At 45.2% G+C, this 17,808-nt stretch overlaps 1 protein-coding gene across 2 annotated transcripts in view; it reads left to right on the top strand.

The window, feature by feature from the left end:
- The first annotated feature begins 4,877 nt into the window (after positions 1–4,877).
- Positions 4,878–17,808, top strand: part of FKBP8 (FKBP prolyl isomerase 8) — a 237,154-nt gene continuing 224,223 nt past the window's right edge. For both annotated transcript variants that reach the window (XM_073595977.1, XM_073595969.1), the window contains exon 1: positions 4,878–5,025. The gene's annotated coding sequence lies outside the window, so the exon portion shown is untranslated. The remainder of the gene's footprint in view (positions 5,026–17,808) is intronic.

The following is a 17,808-nucleotide window of genomic DNA, read 5'->3' as shown; positions in this document are numbered from 1 at the left end:
CTTGTGAGGCTCCTTTGTGGGTGGAACTGAATGCTACCAGTGTTCCCCTTATAAATCTTAGGTCGCTGCTTTGCACTCCTCCAACTCTATGGCTGTCTACAATTAGCCCTCTGATGAAACATTAGTGTGGTAGAAGGGTATGGCGCTGTTCCTTTACCTGATTAATAGTTCCCTACCTGTATGTTTATATATTCCTAAGTTTAAACAAGACGTACAGGTATCAATGGTGGTATCCTTAAAAGATATATATATGAAAATATATATAAAATAATAATGGTGGTGTCAAACTCCATACATAGTGTTGCTTGTCTATATTTCAAATGGCACTTGGTGAACGTGCATAAGGTCAGATTGAGGGGAAGGGAAACCGTAGACGTCCTGACGATGAAACGCGTAGGGCGTGGCCTAATCTGTGCTTCCCAACATTACTTACCTACAACAGCTGAAGGTTAACCGTGACTGTTTTCTACTTTGCTTGATTCATACTGTGAAATTGTGAGTACCTCTCCACTTGTTTAAATAAACCTTTTTACAAAATGATTTTACACTATGGACACTCCTTCTCTCTTTTCATATGACACACCACGATCCTGAGTTTGCCAGAGATTGCCGTACAGTGGCGCAAAACTGTAACTGCCTGATACCCCTGCAGGGGTGAAGTGATCTGGTGAGTGGCTGCACTTTTAGAGCACGGATTCTCAAACAACCGAAGTTGAATGCCAAGATACTCCAGATGTCTGTTGGCCCAGGAGAATTTAAAAGAGGATTTGAGTATTGCAGAGGGCAATGAGGTGTTAAGGGCCACAACTTAATTAAGGTGCTACTTGGGGATTTGAGCAAAGATGTGTAAGGTAGGCAAATTTAAAGCCCAATTCTTAGCTTATCCTCTGATCTTTCCCACACAAGACTGATCCCTGTGGCTCCTGACCACCCTTCCCTGTGGTCTAGCGTTCTTGTGTAGTGGACTGTTCTTGACGTCATCACTCCCATAGACCTGCGCTGGACGTCAGGAACAGTCCACTACGGGAGTGCCATTTGCTGGGGGAGCAGAGGAATGGGTGAGGATAATCTTTCTCCTCACCCCTAGACAAAATAAGCAGTTGACCCGCGCAGTGCGGGCACAGCCTCACTGCAAAGGAGCTTTTTTTTTTTTTTGCCTGGAGCTGGGTTTTGACATGTTGGGTACCAATTTACTCGGCGCAACCTCATCTTTTACTAAATAGAAGAAGATCCGCACTAGTGTGTTATCAAAAGTAAATACAGCAGCTGTGCACTAAAACCTAAATACCAGGTCAATCAAAAATGTATGTCCTAAAAATGCAGCGTTAAATAAAATCACCATGTGCAAAACACCATATATGACATAGTGCAAAACCTTTGAAGTGAACAGAAAATCCAATCAAAATATTATTCAATCCAAACGTGTCTTTATGCAAAAGTGCAAAATATATTATATTCATAAAGTGCAAATTTCCTAAATTGATCACTAAAGTGCTCCTATGCAAACAAATCATGCATGCCAGTGTCCCACACTGGATAGATCGATCCTGATGGAACAGTGCTCAGACATTCACCGTTGTGACACCTTCACCATAAATAGGATGGGGGCTTACCTGATCACCAGCGATCTTCCTTTCTCAGGGAGATCATTCAGCGCTTATTGGGATCTCTGATCCTCAGATGGAAAGAAATGTTCCCCCGCCAGCCTCACTGTGTTCCCCTTATGGTGACAAGATAATCCAGCTCACCGTCCCAGATGGGATGGATGAATGAATCTTTTTTCCTTGTGTCTTCAGTCTGCTTTGGTGACATCATTATTTAGGATGGATGGGTGTCTTGTTACCTGCACACTTTTCAAGGTGTCTTTGGTCAGGTCAAGTTACAGGTCCTCTTCTATCTTTTTTTCCTCTGGTGGTGAGCAGATCCTAAGTTCTGCAGTACAGCATGCTCCTGTGGGTCCAGGGTAATTCAGCTTGGAAGACAAGCAGCACTGGATTGGTGAGCAGGTGAGTCTTCTCTCATTACATTCCCTTTTGAGAACATCAGCATATGGTGAATCTCATCTTTGATATTTTCCTGAAAAGATGAGTAATATCCCCTTCAGCTCTGGAAGGTTTTACCCCCTTCAGGACCAGGCCATTTTTTGTTATTCAGCATTGCTCTACTGTAACTGGTAATTGCGCTGTCATGCAACACTGTACCCAAATCGAATTTATATAATTGTTTTCACATAAATAGAGTTTTATTTTGGTGGTATTTGATCACTACTGTTTTTTTTTTGTTTTTTTATTTTGTTTTTTTGCAATATAAATGAAAAAAATAATGAGTTTTGAAAAAAACAAAATTTTTATTTTGTGCTATAAAACATTTACAATAAAAAAATAAATAAATAATCAAATTTCTTCATAAATTACACAATGTATCCTGCTACATGTCTTTGATAAAACAAAATCCCAATAAGTGTATATTGATTGGTTTGCGTAAAAATTATAACGTCTACAAACTATGGTATATATATTGGAATTTCTTTTTTTATATACTACTAATGGCAGCGTATAGCAACTTAAAAAATTATAATGGAACTGCGATAGTGCAGTGGGCAATCTGGGGGGGAGGAACTAACTGCCACTGACATCACCAGTGACACTAATACGGTGATCAATGCCCATAATATGCACTGTCAGTGACTGGGAAGGGGTTAACAACAGGGGTGATCATGGGGTTTAATGTGTGCCTAACAATGTTTACTGCGTGCAGTTTTTACTAAGCGATGTGCTGTTTATTACTCCCTGCTTTGCTGGGAGGAAACAAAAAACAGCACATCACTGCTGTCAATAGAGAGTCCTGTGTTGTTTACCTACACAGGGCTCTCTTCTGTCATTCGCTCATCAGATTGGCAGACTCTGGCCATAAGTCATTGGCCAGGACACGCTGATTGGCTTGTGCGGATATGTGTCCCCTACTAAGTAATGCCAAATCACGTACATTTACAGTATGTGATTCAGCACAGCAAGGCCACCCTGCCTTGGTATAAGTGTGGTGGGCGGTCCTGAAATGGATATACATCGTTTTGTTTTGTTTGCCCAAAAATTTACTTTAGTGTACTCTTGTAGTGAAATTTTGCATTTCCTTGACCTTTGTGCTAGTATCATGTAACATAAAAAAATTGGAACTACCACTCATTTTATTCTCTAGCGTGTCTGCTCTCAGAAAATATACAACGTGTTGGGAGGTTTTATGAAATCGTCAGGCCTAAAATTATTTTTTAACCACTTACCGACTAGCCGCCGTCATTATACTGCGGCAAGGTGGCACGGTCCTGCAAATCGCCATAGGTGTACATCGGCTCCGGATCTCGCTTTTGTGGGCGTGCGCACACCACTGGAGCCAATCCGTGGGTCTGGCGGACTCGATATCTGCCAGCCACCCGCAATTGTTAAAGCGGAGTTCCACCCAAAAATGGAACTTCCGCTTTTCGGAATCCACCCCCCCCTCCGGTGTCACATGTGGCACCTTTCAGGGGGGAGGAGGGGAGCAGATACCTGTATAATCCACTTCCGGGCATAGATAGCTGATTTGAGCCACCCACGGGTATCTACGCCACTTCTGGCGCCTTCTTCGCCCCCCCCCCGCTGTCTTCTGGGAAACACACAGGTCCCAGAATACAGCAGGGACCAGTGGGATCATGCAGCGCGAGTCGCGCATGCGCAGTAGGGAACCAGGCTGTGAAGCCACAAGGCTTCACTTCCTGATTCCCTTACCGAAGATGGCGGCACCTCCACCCGAGGGGCGGGTCGGCTTCGGGTGCTGACATCGCGGGCACTCTGGACAGGTAAGTGTCCTTATTTTAAAATTCAGCAGCTGCAGTATTTGTAGCTGCTGACTTTAAAAAAAAAAAATTTGGCGGAACTCCGCTTTAATTGTAAACAAGGCAGATCTCTGTTCTGACAGGGCAAATAACACAGATCCTATCTTCCTGCTTAGTGTGTGTCCCCCATACAGTTAGAAAACACCTGCAGGGAAAACATTTACCCCCTCATGTTAACGCCTGTGTCATTTGTACAATAACAGTGCATATTTTTAGCACTGATTACTGTAATAATGTCACTGGTTGCCAAAAAAGGGTAAAAAATGTCAGTTAGGTGTCTGCCGCAATGTTGCAGTCCTGCTAAAAATCCCTGATTGCTGCCATTACTAGTAAAAAAAATACAAAAAATGTCATAAATCTATCCCCTATTTTGTAGACGCTATAACTTTTGCGCAAACCAATCAATATACACTTATTGGGATTTATTTGACCAAAAACATGTAGCAGAATACATATCGGCCTATACAGATGAATAAATTAGTTTTTTTTACATTTTTTTTGGGGGGGGGGGTGTTTTATGGCAGAAAGCAAAAAAAAAATATTTTTTTTTGTTGCTTTTTTTTTTTTGTTTATAGCGCAAAAAATAAAAACCGCAGAGGTGATCAAATACCACCAAAAGAAAGCTCTATTTGTGGGGAAAAAAAAGGATGTCAATTTTATTTGGGTACAGCGCCGCACAACGGCGAAATTGTCAGTTAAAGCGACGCAGTGCCGTATCGCAAAAGATAGCCTGGTCAGGAACGGAGTAAAATCCTTCCGGGGCTGAAGTGGTTAAATGCTCGAAAAACAAAAAAAAAAAAAAGCCAGCAAGGTCTCTTGCAGGAAAAGGGTTAAAAAGTGGTAAAATCATTGGGTCCAACCTGGCAGGCAGACAACTCGTATTCTTTTTACAGGAATGCAGCAATATTAGCCTACTTGCCATTTCTGTGGCAAGCAACGACATTCCTTCTAGTAGTACATAACCCCACAGACAAGGCTACACGGTACAGAGGTCAGCTGATTAGTCACATGTAATGCTGAGTTGCCTGGCCAATCCGGAGGCAGAGTGTGTTGGCCAATGGCAGCGCAGTTTACATACTGTTTCCGGAAGGACTCGTGAGTGCAGGTGGGAAGCAGCTGTGGGTGCAGGAAGGAGAGGAGACTGCTGGCAGTGCACGGTAAGGGGCGTCTGTATTGGTGACAGCTCGGAGGCGCCTGGCTGCTGTTTGCTGTGGACTAGTGACAGAAGAGTCGTGTATTCATTTCCCTAGCAGTTGTGTTTATCAGCTGTACAGTCAGTTGTCAATGTATCCTAGCTGCAGGTCTCTAGACGCTTCCTGTGTCACTGCTTGTTTCACTACACTGCATTTATATAGAGAGGATTACCTGCCTGTTAGGCCTGGTCACACCTAGAACACCTTCATTGTACAGTTAGGGCTTGTGTACATTGGATTTGTTTTATTTCAATGGGAAATGAGCTTAGTAGGGGAGTGGAAGAACCTCACACTAAGCTCAAAAGCAGCTGCAAATGTCAACCAATCGGCTTCTATCTTTATTTTTATAGCTTAGCAGGTGCCCTAGGTACATTTACTACAGCAGTACGGCCGCTGTGCACTGGATCACGTGTCTGGTATGCAATAAGCATTCCACTAGATGTCATTGATCTCAGTGAAAAAAATGAAAAAAAAAAATCCAGTATCTATACCAGATGCTATAACTTTCACGCAAACCAAATAATATACGCTTATTGGAATTGAAGACGCAGTAGAAAACATTTTGGCCTAAATTAATGACCCCCTCCCCCCCCCTTTTTTTTTTTTTTTTTTTTTTTAATTGGATATGTTTTATAGTAAAAAAAAAAAAGTAAAAAGTATTGTGTGTTCAAAATTTTTTGGGGAAAAATAAAAAAAAGTTTATATAAGAAAAAAAAAAAGTGGTGATTAAATGCCACCAAGAGAAAGCTCTATTTGTGTGAAATTTTTTTTTTTTTTTTTTTTTTTTAATATAAATTTCATTTGGGTACAGTGTTGCATGACCATGGAATTGTTAGTTACCACTTGCCGGCGAGACGTTTTCTGCCACTTTGTTTCCAAATTTTAACTTCTTCAGATCCGCGCTATAGCCGAATGATGGCTACAGCGTGGACCTGCTTTGCTGGGAGTACGTCTATTGATGGCCTGTGCGCCCCCTGCAGGGCGTGCGCAGCGATCAGCGAGTCTATGAGACTCGCCTGGTCACAGATCGGAGTAAGGGGTCGATCCCGACCCCTTACCACGTGATCAGCTGTCAGCCAGTGACAGCTGATCATGTGATGTCAACAGAGCCGGTAATCGGCTATTTTTTCTCCTCGCGTTGACAGCGTGAGGAGGAAAAAAAAAAAAAAGCCGATCACCAGTGGCTGTGAGAGGGACATCAGTCCCAATCACGGTGATTTGCCGCTAGTTCCTCTGTGCCCCCTGCCAGTGCCACCTAGCAGTAGGCAACAGTGCCACCTTAACTGTGCCCACCAGTGCAGCCTATCGGTGCCCACCAGTGCTGCCTCATCAGCACATATCAATGAAGGAGAAAAATTACCGGTTTGCAAAATTTTATAACAAACTATGAAACATGATTTTTTTTTTTTCTTTCAAAATTTTCCATCTTTTTTTTGTTTGTTTAGCAAAAAATAAAAATCCCAGCTATGGTTAAATACCACCAAAAAAAAGCTTTATTTGTGGCAAAAAAAAAAGATAAAAATTTAATTTGGGTACAGTGCTGCATGACAATTGTCATTCAAAGAGTGACAACGCTGAAAATTGGTCTGGGCAGGAGAGGGGTTTAAGTGCCTAGTAAGCTAGTGGTTGGATATGGAGATATATATATATATATATATCTCAAAATTTCGGAAGCGGAAACCTGTTTTTTTCAGCATTTTGCCGATAAAGAAATAGGTGCTGATAAAGGCGCAGAAAACGTGATTTTACTGTGCTTATGGCGTTTCATAGTGCATGTGACTCAAAAAACGCATCAAAAATGTAACACAGGTGCGTTCTTGCTGCGTTTTCAATGCATTTCAACCGGAAGGTGCATTTTTTTTTTTTCTGGCCAAAACTGCAGCAAGCAAGATTTTTTAACAGTGTAATGGACCAGTGTGAAGACGTACATAAAATTTAAAATAGCGGTATGGGGTATTTCTTCACCTTCCCTTCTTCTTCTTTGATTCATACTTCCCTAGGTGGATGCAGCATCGTTGCCGAACGCTCGGTTCACACAGCCCAGTGAGCAGAGAGCTGCTGATTGTCAGTCACCGCTATCTGCTCTGCCCCCCATGCTCAATGGAGCGCTGGGCTGTGGAGGGGCGGGAATGGCCGACTCAAGCTCTCAGTGGCTTGCTGAGCCAGGTGCCCATCCAGGGATCTGGCAGATTCCGCCTCTATAGTCGTGATGTCGCCAAGCCTGGACCGACTCTGTGATGTTAGCAGAGAGCAGATTTCAGTCCACTCTCTACTGAAAACGGGTCACAGGAGTGCAAAACGAACTGCACTCGTGTGATCCATAGGAGAAGTACAGCCAAATGAGCTGTGGCGGATTTCCACCACATTCAATTTGCATGTCAGGAGATTGTGACCAACTCTCTATGGGAGCCGGTTCACACATCTCCAGGGTAGCTCCGGTGCTAATTGCACAGGAGTCCTGTGCGTCTTTTGGTCCATTTCAGGTCCCACTTCAGCCAAAAATTCGGACTGAAACCGGACCTGAAGCGGAGAACAGGGATGCACCAGAACCCTGCTGTGAGCCTCTCCATGCGGAAGTGTGAACCCACCCTTAAAGAGGAAGTAAACTTTGCTTTACTTTGCTCATTTTTGTAATATTGTCATAAAACAAAGTATTAGCAGTCATTCAATATTGTAATATTATTAAAAACGCTTCAGAACTACCTTTTTTCGTGTTATAAAAAAGATCTTCTGGGAATCGGCAGCGCCATCTTTTGTCTTCTCTATGGATGTAATTTCCGCCCTTCCTGGGTTCCCGTGCCAAAATCTTGAGCATGCACGATCGCGGGAGAACCAGGACGCTGGAGGAAGGAGCAGTATAGCGAGCCTTCCTAGCTGTGCCGTTCTCGATGGAGCACACAAATCCAGCATGCTGTTGTTAGGGAAATGGCACACATCGCGTGCCATTAATCGAACAATGAACTGGGCATGCGCCGGTGATGTAGTGAAAGTTTGCAGCACTAATTGTGAGATGATTAATAAAGTAAGTGAAGTGTAACAGGCAGCGATCAATAGCCCGACAAATATAGATTTAATTGTGATAAAGTTTTGCTAGAGAGTTTACAACCACTTTAAAGGGATACATTTTTCTGGAGCTTTTCTTGCGCCAAAGGTGCCGATAATGGCCAAGAATAAATTATTATTTAAATTTAATGATTTTAATTAAAAAGTTGAGTATAATACAATTTTTATACATAATATCCTCTCTCATTTATTTTTCCGAAAGTGCATTTTCGGTTTCGGCAGCAAAATTTCCATTCGGTGCACCTCTAGCATTTTTTGCTAGAAAATTGCTTATAACCCCCCAAACATTATACCTAGGGAATAAATCGGCGATCGTTGCAATTTTTACCGTCAAGCGGTATTTGCGCAAAAGCAATTTTCTCCCCTCGTCTTTCAGGATAGCACCTGGAGAGAGCGCAGCTCCAGCCACTTTTCCCAGGAAACACTGCAGTCAGTTTTTTCTTTAAAGACCAGACGCTTCCACCATGGCCTCAGTTATAGTGTTTCCTCCGCCATGGTGGAAGCGCTGCAGGGAGCCAGGGGTGTGGTACGCTTTCTCCAGGTGGAGAGAGTATGGGGCATACCGGTATTCGTTCTCTTTATTTGCAGGCCAGCCCAGCTTCCTCACTTACGTGTGGTGGTTGCTCCGGCGTCCTCCCCTCTTCATACCCGGCGAGGGTCAGGCTGCTGGGGGTCCCCGCTCCTTTAGACCGCGGCTAGGCTAAGGAGGAGCTGCATCTTCTTCATCTCCAAAGCCTCAGCCTTCCGGGTTTTGGTGGCGAGCGCGTCACTAGGGCCGGGGGCGGGACGTCTAGCGGCGAGACATGGCTTCCGGTTCCGGACGCTGGAACGCAGGAGGAGAGGACGGCCTCTTCCGGCTGACGTCATTTCCGGCCCTTGCAGTGGCGAGCGGACCGGGAAATTTAAAATAAAAAAGCACCAATCGCCATTGTGAATCCTTGCAGCATGGAGGAGGAACAAACGACGGTGGCAGGAGCAGGAGCCACACAAGTCAGCCAGGCCCAGGTAAGCGGGGACAACGGTCTCTGTATCTTACTCTATGGGCATGTTTTAGTCTCCCTCTTTTTTTAAATTCGGTGAATTTAAGAGCTTGCAACACTCTTCCTGTATGTTGAATCAGGAAGTACGTGTGTTTAATTGTTGTAAAGTAAATCTGTGGGGGGATTTACTGGCTGATCTCAAATAGAGGGGTTAAAGTGTTAGCTCCTCCATTTTTTCAGCATGCTATGGTTTTTTTTATAAGGAAGCTAAAGAAAAGACCAAACATTCCTCCCTTCCTGTTAAAAGGAAATGTCCATCTTGTAAAAATGCACTTAGAGTCTTGGGCAAAGGTATTATGCAGGGCCTGCATTGCAGACTTAGTTAAAGAGGAGACCACTCCTACTACACCTGTGGCTCAGCAAGGAGAATTATTGAACTCCTTCAGAAAGGAATTGGACGATACCTTTGAGACATTCAGGTCTTATCTTGACAAACACCCAGCTGCAGGTAGCAGCTCAGTACCTCTTTCCCAGTCATCTGTTTCTGCATACAGAGGGGGCAGTGACTCAGAAGAGGAAGACCGTAGCGTTGGTACAGAATCTGAGGAAGAAGCAGAGGAAGAGAAAGAATCTTCTTTCTTCTTTCTTTTTTTCTTCTTCTCCCTCCTCCCCTAAATATTACAGTGGATAAAACCCTATTGTCGTTGCATGATAAAATGTTTCAGGGCATGGGTGAAGTGAAGCACAGAGTGTTTCCGGTGCATAAGTTTCTATCAGAAACAATAAAAAGTGAATGGAAGGACCCAGAGAGGGCCCTTTTTTTTCTAGATCCCTCAAACGCAAGTTTCCCTTTGAAGAGGATAGGTTTGGAACAAAAAACCAAGGCTGGACGCAGCTTTCTCTCAAGTGTCGAGGAACACTGACCTTGCGTTTGAGGATATGGGTATCCTAAAGGATTCCATGGATAAAAGGGCTGACTCCCTATTAAAGAAAGCTTGGGATTCCACCCTAGCAAATTTAAAGCCAGCCATGGCCTCAACAGTTGTGGCCAGGAACTTAGAGCATTGGCTGGAACAACTAAAAGCTCATATCGAGGCAGGAGCTCCTCGTAAGGATCTTTTATGGGGCGTACACACGGTCGGACTTTTCGTCTACAAAAGTCCGACGGACCAAATCCGGCGGACAATCCAATCATGTGTGGGCTTCCCGGACTTTCAGCGGACTTTTCCAGTCGCAAATATGACGGACTTTAGATTTGGAACATGCTTCAAATCTTTACATCGTAACTCCGCCGGACCCAGAAATCCGCTTGTCTGTATGCTAGTCCGACGGACATAAACCCACGCTAGGGCAGCTATTGGCTACTGGCTATCAACTTCCTTATATTAGTCCGGTGTACGTCATCACGTACGAATCCATCGGACTTTTATGTGATCGTATGTAGGCAAGTCTGTTCGTTAGAAAGTCCGTCGAAAGTTTGCCGGACGGGCTGTCAAAGTCCGACCATGTGTACGCCGCTAAGAGACACTGCTGGTGCTTCTGAAGGCAGTAGGATGCATAGCAGACGCTTCAGCTGAATCAGTTAGAATGTCAGCCAGATCCTCTGCGTTAATAAATTCAACCCGTAGAGCTCTATGGGTCAAGACATGGACCGGGGATACAGCCTCCAAGACCAAGTTATGTGGTCTACCCTTTTGTGGGAGATTTGGTTTTTGGCCCAGGTCTTGAAGCCATACTTGAAAGAATGGCCGACAAGAAAAAGGCCTTCCCTATAAAGAAAAAAGTGATCCCTCAGGGCAATAAAAATTTTCGTCCTTTTCGGAAAACCTCAGACACAAAGGAGACAGGATATAAAAGACCATGGAGGTCTCAGAGAGGGGCAAGTCATGAGTACTATTCCGCCCCCTACCCCAAATACAAAGGGCCAGTGACTGTCCTCCGACTGTGGGAGCAAGGTTACAAACCTTCTTTTCACAGTGGCAGAGGATAACAGACAGTCCAACGATAATAGAGGGTTACAGACCTGAGTTCTCCCAACCCCCACCTGTTATATAACTCAGGCTCCCCGAGACCCAGAGAAGCTTACAGCAATGACTACAATCCTACAGGAATTAATTCAGCAGAAGGTGATCATAAATGTTCCCCCCAAAGAAGTGGAACAGGGGTGCTATTCGCACATATTTCTGGTGAAGAAGCCTTGGGGCAAATTCAGATTAATTCTGAACCTGAAGATTCTCAACAGATCTGTCACGTACAAGAAATTCAAAATGGACACGATCTTTTCACTAAAGGGTCTCCTGACACCAAACTGTTTTATGGCATCCATAGACCTGAGGGATGCATATCTCCATGTGCCTATAGCACCAGCATCCCAAAAACACCTCAGATTTGCGATCAGGAGGGGAGAGTCTATCCTACATCTTCAGTTCAGAGCTCTCCCTTTCGGGCTGTCATCCTCTCTTAGGATATTCACAAAGATCTTAGCAGAAGCCTTAGCCCACTCAGAGTAGAGGGAATCTCGATTGTCCCATATTTAGACCATCTTCTAATATTTAAGGGACATGTTAGGGAAGGATCTGGAAAGGACAAAGACATCTGGAGAGTCTCGGCTGGATAATAAACAAGGAAAAATCAAACATGATTCCATCACAGATAATAAAATTCCTAGGTTATACCATCAATTCCATACAGGAGAGAATCTTCCTCCCCGAGGAAAAGATAGAAAAACTTCAGAATGCGGTAAAAAAAACCCCAGACAAACCTGACAATTTCCATCAGGGCAGCTATGTCTGTCTTGGGGGTCCTTACTGCATCAATACCAGCAGTACAGTGGGTACGTTTCCACGCAAGGGATCTCCAGCAGGCAATCCTGAGAAATTGGTCCTATGGAGAGTCCCTGGGAAAAAAAGATAAAAATGCCCCCTCAAGTTCAGAGGAAGCTCTGGTGGTGGAGGAGCCACTCAAATCTAGACAGGGGCCTGCTCTGGTGTTTCCCCCTGGAGAGGAGGTTGACAACAGGTGCAAGTTCTTGGGGTTGGGGCGCTCACCTAGAAGGACAGGTGGCTCAGGGGAATTGGACGAACAGGGAAGCTAGGAGATCCTCCAATTGGAGGGAACTAAGGGCTATTCTCCTAGGACTATAGGCTTTCGAGAAACTAGTTCAGGGTCACCATGTCCAAGTCCTATCGGACAATGCCACAGCAGTGGCATATATTACAAGGCAAGGAGGCACGAGAAGCAAGGTCTTGCTAGCCTCATCCCTTCAGATTTTATCCTGGGCAGAAAACAACTTAAGGTCCCTAACAGCCGACTTTCTGAGCAGAGAAAGGATACTAGAAGCAGAGTGGAGTCTAAACACAGGTATTCCAAAAATTAACAGAAAAATGGGGAGCTCCTCAAATAGATCTGTTCGCATCCCAGAAGAATTCAAAGGTGAAGGCCTATTTCTCACTAAACAGGCAAGATCAAGCAAGAGGATTGGATGCGCTGGCACAACCGTGGAACTTCCACTTGTGCTACGCCTTTCCCCCCTTTCAAATGATCCCTTTTGGTTCTAAAGAAACTACAAAAAGAGACCACAAGTATGATTCTAGTGGCTCCTTTTTGGCCCAAGAGGGCTTGGTTTGCAACTATACAGAGGATGGCGGTGGAACCTCACTGGGTTCTTCCACTTCGAAAAGATCTCTTAACCCAGGGACTCCTTCAGCATCCAAATATCGACCAGCTCAAGCTGACAGGGTAGTTACTGAAGAGCAGATTCTAAAAAGAAAAGGCTTCTCAGATAAACTGGTCTCGACCCTTTTAAGTAGCTGAAAAAAGGTTACCAGGGTTATTTATTTTAAAACGTGGAAGCGGTTTAATTCCTGGTGCATGACTAAAAAATTCACACCACAGGAAATGCTTTCAGTATTATGCCCCGTACACACGGTCGGACATTGATCGGACATTCCGACAACAAAATCCTAGGATTTTTTCCTACGGATGTTGGCTCAAACTTGTTTTGCCTACACACGGTCGCACAAAGTTGTCGGAATTTCCGATCGCCAAGAACGCGGTGACGTCAAGCACGTACGACGAGACTAGAAAAGGCCGGTTCAGAACCAAGCGCGGCACCCTTTGGGCTCCTTTTGCTAATCTCGTGTTAGTAAAAGTTTGGTGAGAGACGATTCGCGCTTTTTCAGACTCGTGGCTTTCAGATCGTTTTCTGACGTTCAGTTTGTGCTTGTGGGTTTGTATCTGCTCTTCAGTGCGTGCAGTCAGTTCGTATCGGAGTTTTCTGTGCGATCTTGTCCGCTCGTTGCTGTTTTTCAGGTCGCTCTTCACAGGCCTTGCTGTTCTTCAGTGCGTTCTGTTACTTTGTTCTGAGCAGCCGACCGTTTTCTAGCCATGTTTCGTATGCGTACTCCTCGTAGAGTTCGTGCTGTGTGGGGGCTTGGTGTTGGGGTCCTGACCTTGACACAAGTCCAGTCCATGAACAGGGTGGGGAGGAGTTCATGGACCAAGAATTTGTTGCTTCAGCGTGACCAGTTCTCTCATATGCCTTTGCTCCGTGAGATCCGTGAGAATAATCCTGATGATTTCAGGAACTTTCTCAGGATGACGGACCCCGTGTTTCACCGTTTGTTGGCTTCGCTGACCCCCTATATCAGCAGGCAGGATACCTGCATGAGGCAAGCCATCACTCCGGAGCAGAGGTTGGTCGCTACCTTGCGGTATTTGGCCACAGGGAGAAGTCTGCAGGACCTCAAGTTCTCGACAGGCATCTCCCCCCAGGCTCTTCTTTGTGGACATTTACTGCTTGTGTTTGTTTTAGCTGACCCTGACAGAAATGTGTGGAGTCCAGAAAATGTCGTGATTGTGTAACCTTATGCAAAGCACTGTTGGCTGTTATTTACTAAATGCAAAGACACTTTTCACTACAAGTGCACTTGCAACTGCACTGAAACTGCACTTGTAGTGCAAAGTGGATTTCCCCTTAGGAAATTACCCCCATTTTCTCATCAAACAACAATTACATCACCCCAAAAGTGTTGTAGTGTTGAGACAATAATCCACACATTCTTGATGAACAATCTTTTTAATACCTGCACAATCACATGTGCATTTACCAAAGGTTTTTCTGACAAACCGACATGTTTGTTGTATAACAATTTTTGTGGTGTCATTATCCAAAATCAAAATGTGCATTTTATAGAAAACAGGCCTGTGTAAAACCCACAAGAAAGACACAAATCTTGATCTTACAAATGTCACATTTGGTAGAACTTGAAGGCAATATCAGACATGAGTATTTAGGAACTGTGTTTGATATTGCGTTCAGATGGGGGGAAATCACCCCTGGAAAAGCCAAATTTGGAAGATGCACACAAATTGCCCAATGTCAACATGTGCTACCTGCCATCACGGGGGATCAAGGGACGTGTTTTGGGGGAGAAAGCCCTTCCTCACCGCTACTTTATTATTGAGGAAGGGGTTGCACCCCCAAAACGCGTCCATTGATCTCCCGTGATGGCAGATAGCACATGTTGACACACTGTGTGCATCCTCCAAATTTGGCTTTGGGAAAAATCACAAAAACATTTCGCACATTGTAGCAGACAAAAGAAGAAAGTGATTTGGAGGGGCTTTAAACTCGCCCCAAAACATCAATGATGTTTTTATATTTTGGAATAACATCATTGATGTTTTGCTTGATGTTTTCCAATTGTAAATTACACCCCATGATCTCCCCGATCACAATCTGGGCACTTTCTGATGTGAAAGGATCTTCATCCACAACATCACGATCACCTAAAAAGAAAGGAAACCCAAAATAAATTAGGTTTGCCAAAAAATGCCGCCATCCATCTCTTATCTGAGCCTGTGGTCGCAGACACTCGCCTGTTGTGGTGACTACTTCCACCACGTCTTCTTCCTCCTGCTCAGCTTGTGTTGGGGGGATTTCCCCTTCTTCCGGGGGGGGGGGGGCTCTGGTCTCCTCGGATGAGGGGTGTCCTCCGAGTCTTTTCTCCCCTATGTAAAACAAAAATGGTATACTTGGCACACAGATATTTGATGGCAGAACTATAGAAATAGGAAACATTGCTTGGAAGTGGGGTACAATGATCTATTTTAGCAGAGTTCCAAGATGTAGCTTTTTTAGTGTCCTTTGTCAAGCTGCAATACTTTACCTGTTTGGTACAAGCTTCACAGATGTAGACCCCCCTATAGTATACACTGGAGCACCTGTGTGCCCCCCCTAATAAAAAGGGTGTTCTGGGGTCCCACACTAGTGCTCCAGTGTCCAGATGTGAAAACAGCTGCTCAGTGTCCTCTCCTTACACACAATCTAGTTTGCATTTCATTCTAGTAACAAACCCATCTACACAACCCAATTCTTTGAAGACAAGTATAGGGCGTCAAAATGGTGGCCAAATGCATATGGCCTAAACAATGGTATTTTATCGTCCGAAATAAAAATGTGTGATCCGAACGAATAATGTGCCCATGAACATGAAAGTTGCCATTTTAAACTGTACAACAGTTCCTAAAAGCACATGGAGCAGCACGAACGTAATAAACACAAGAACAATAGGAACACAGCACAACTACTTTTTTGCAGCACTCTCCGGATCTTTCTGTACTGCTCATGTTCTCGTAATTTCAGGTCCGACCACCGCTTCCTGAGCTGATCTTTCGATCGTCGTACCCTGAATTTCCGGTGCAGACTCCTGACCACTTTCGCCATGATCTTGGCCTTTCGGACATTGGGGTTGGGGTAAGGCCCATACTTTCCATCATAGTCGGCCTTCTTCAGGATGTCCACCATCTCCAACATCTCCCCAAAGGACATATTTGAGTCCTTTAATCTCCTTCTGGATTGGGACGTTTCAGGCTCCGGCCTTTCCTCCTCCTCCTCGTTGCTGTACTTAGCACTATCCTGCTGTCTCTCCGCCATGTGCTCTTCCTCCACTGCGCCGAACGAAAAGGGGCGGGGAATAGAATAGAAAGAACGTCAGGGGCGGGCGGAGTTATACGCATGCGCAGTGTGTATAAATCGTAACACGCGCGCGTCTTACGTACGATCTGTGAGCGGAGGAAGGAGCATCGGAGACGCCGATCGTGCTAACGAAGGTAGGATCTAAACTTGGGCCTATACTGCTTCGAAATTGAAGCCTATATTGTAACAAGATTAGGGGAGTTTGGCCTGACATTAGGGTTTGTCTTGTGTTGTGTCTTGCAGAGAAAATGGATGGGTTCAACGACCACAATTTCCTGTCCCTGTTCATAGACAAGTACAGGGAGCTGCCCTGTCTGTGGCAAGTGAGACACCCCCACTATAATCACAAACAGAAGAGGCAGGCAGCGCTGGAGAAACTGCTGGAGTTGGTGAAGCCGGTGGTCCCCACAGCAACCATCCCTTATTTAAAAGCTAAAATTGGTGGGCTGAGGAGCACTTATCTTAGGGAGCGCAAGAAGGTCACAGATTCCCAGAGGTCCGGAGCTGCAGCAGATGACGTTTATGTCCCCAGGCTGTGGTACTACGAGAGACTGCGATTTCTGTCAGACCACACTGAAGTCAGGGAATCCCTCTCTACTCTTCCTTCCACTCTTCCTTCCACAGCAGCTGAGGCTTCCGATGTCCAACCTGGGCCTTCCAGCCAGGAAGAAGTGGAGGAGCCCAGCTGGAGTCAGGTATAGCATTGTTCTACTGATTTCTGAGCAATAAATAAATGATGTTTACTAGATGTTATTATTGATCATTAATTGCTGATTTCATAAAGTGTTTTACATATCAATAGACAGTAGTGGGCACCCAAAATTGGGACAAGAATGAAAACTGCTGGGCTCAGAAGGATAGTCTGTTATATTTGTTAACATTCAATTTGCAGCAGTCAGGAGGTGAAAATTGTGTGTGATTGATGAAAACAATACTAAAACTATGTCCCTTTTTCATACACAGGAAGACCTCAGCCAGGAGGAGGCTGTGGAATGTGGCAGTCAGGAGGAGGCAGGGATTAGTGGCAGCCAGGAGGAGGCGGGGATTAGTGGCAGCCAGGAGGAGGCGGGGATTAGTGGCAGCCAGGAGGAGGCGGGGATTAGTGGCAGCCAGGAGGAGGCGGGGCTAAGTGTCAGCCAAGAGAAGCCTGGGACAAGTCGCAGCCTGACTGAGTCTCAGGTTCCTCCCCTCCGCCTGCCATATAAAAGGGCCAGGAAGGCCACTCCCAGTCCTGTGCAGGATTCAGTGTACAGGCTGATCCAGGAGGCTTCGGCGTCCCTCAGAGCCTTCCCCAGTCCTGAAGAGGCCTTTGCCTGCATGGCTGCCACCAAATTGCTGGGCATGCAGGAGGGCCAACGCAAGATCTCTGAGGACCTGATTTATAAAGTCCTTCGTAAGGGGGAGAGTGGGGAACTGACACACAAGACGGATGTCATGGAGAGGGACCATCATCCTCCTCCTCCTGCTGCCACAACTCCACCACCACAGCCAAAGCCTGTAAGGAAGCGTGGAAGGAAGACCAAAGAGTGATGACCTGGGTTCAGTCTGGTCTGACAAAAGCTGCAGTCTCTCGTATGACCACAGCCTGGGGACACAGATGTCATCTGCTGCTTTCTGGATCTCTGGGACTTCTGGACCAGACTGCCCTCCCTTAGATAAGGACTCCTCAGGCCACCAATTTTGCTTTTAAATAATTGATGTCTGCCCTGGGGGTCCAAGGCTTCA

The sequence above is a fragment of the Aquarana catesbeiana genome, linkage group LG01 (genome assembly GCF_042186555.1).
Source record: "Aquarana catesbeiana isolate 2022-GZ linkage group LG01, ASM4218655v1, whole genome shotgun sequence".
In the NCBI taxonomy this organism is placed as follows: Eukaryota; Metazoa; Chordata; class Amphibia; order Anura; family Ranidae; genus Aquarana; species Aquarana catesbeiana.
Note: the sequence above shows the minus strand (reverse complement) of the source record. Positions and strands in the feature narration are given on the sequence as shown.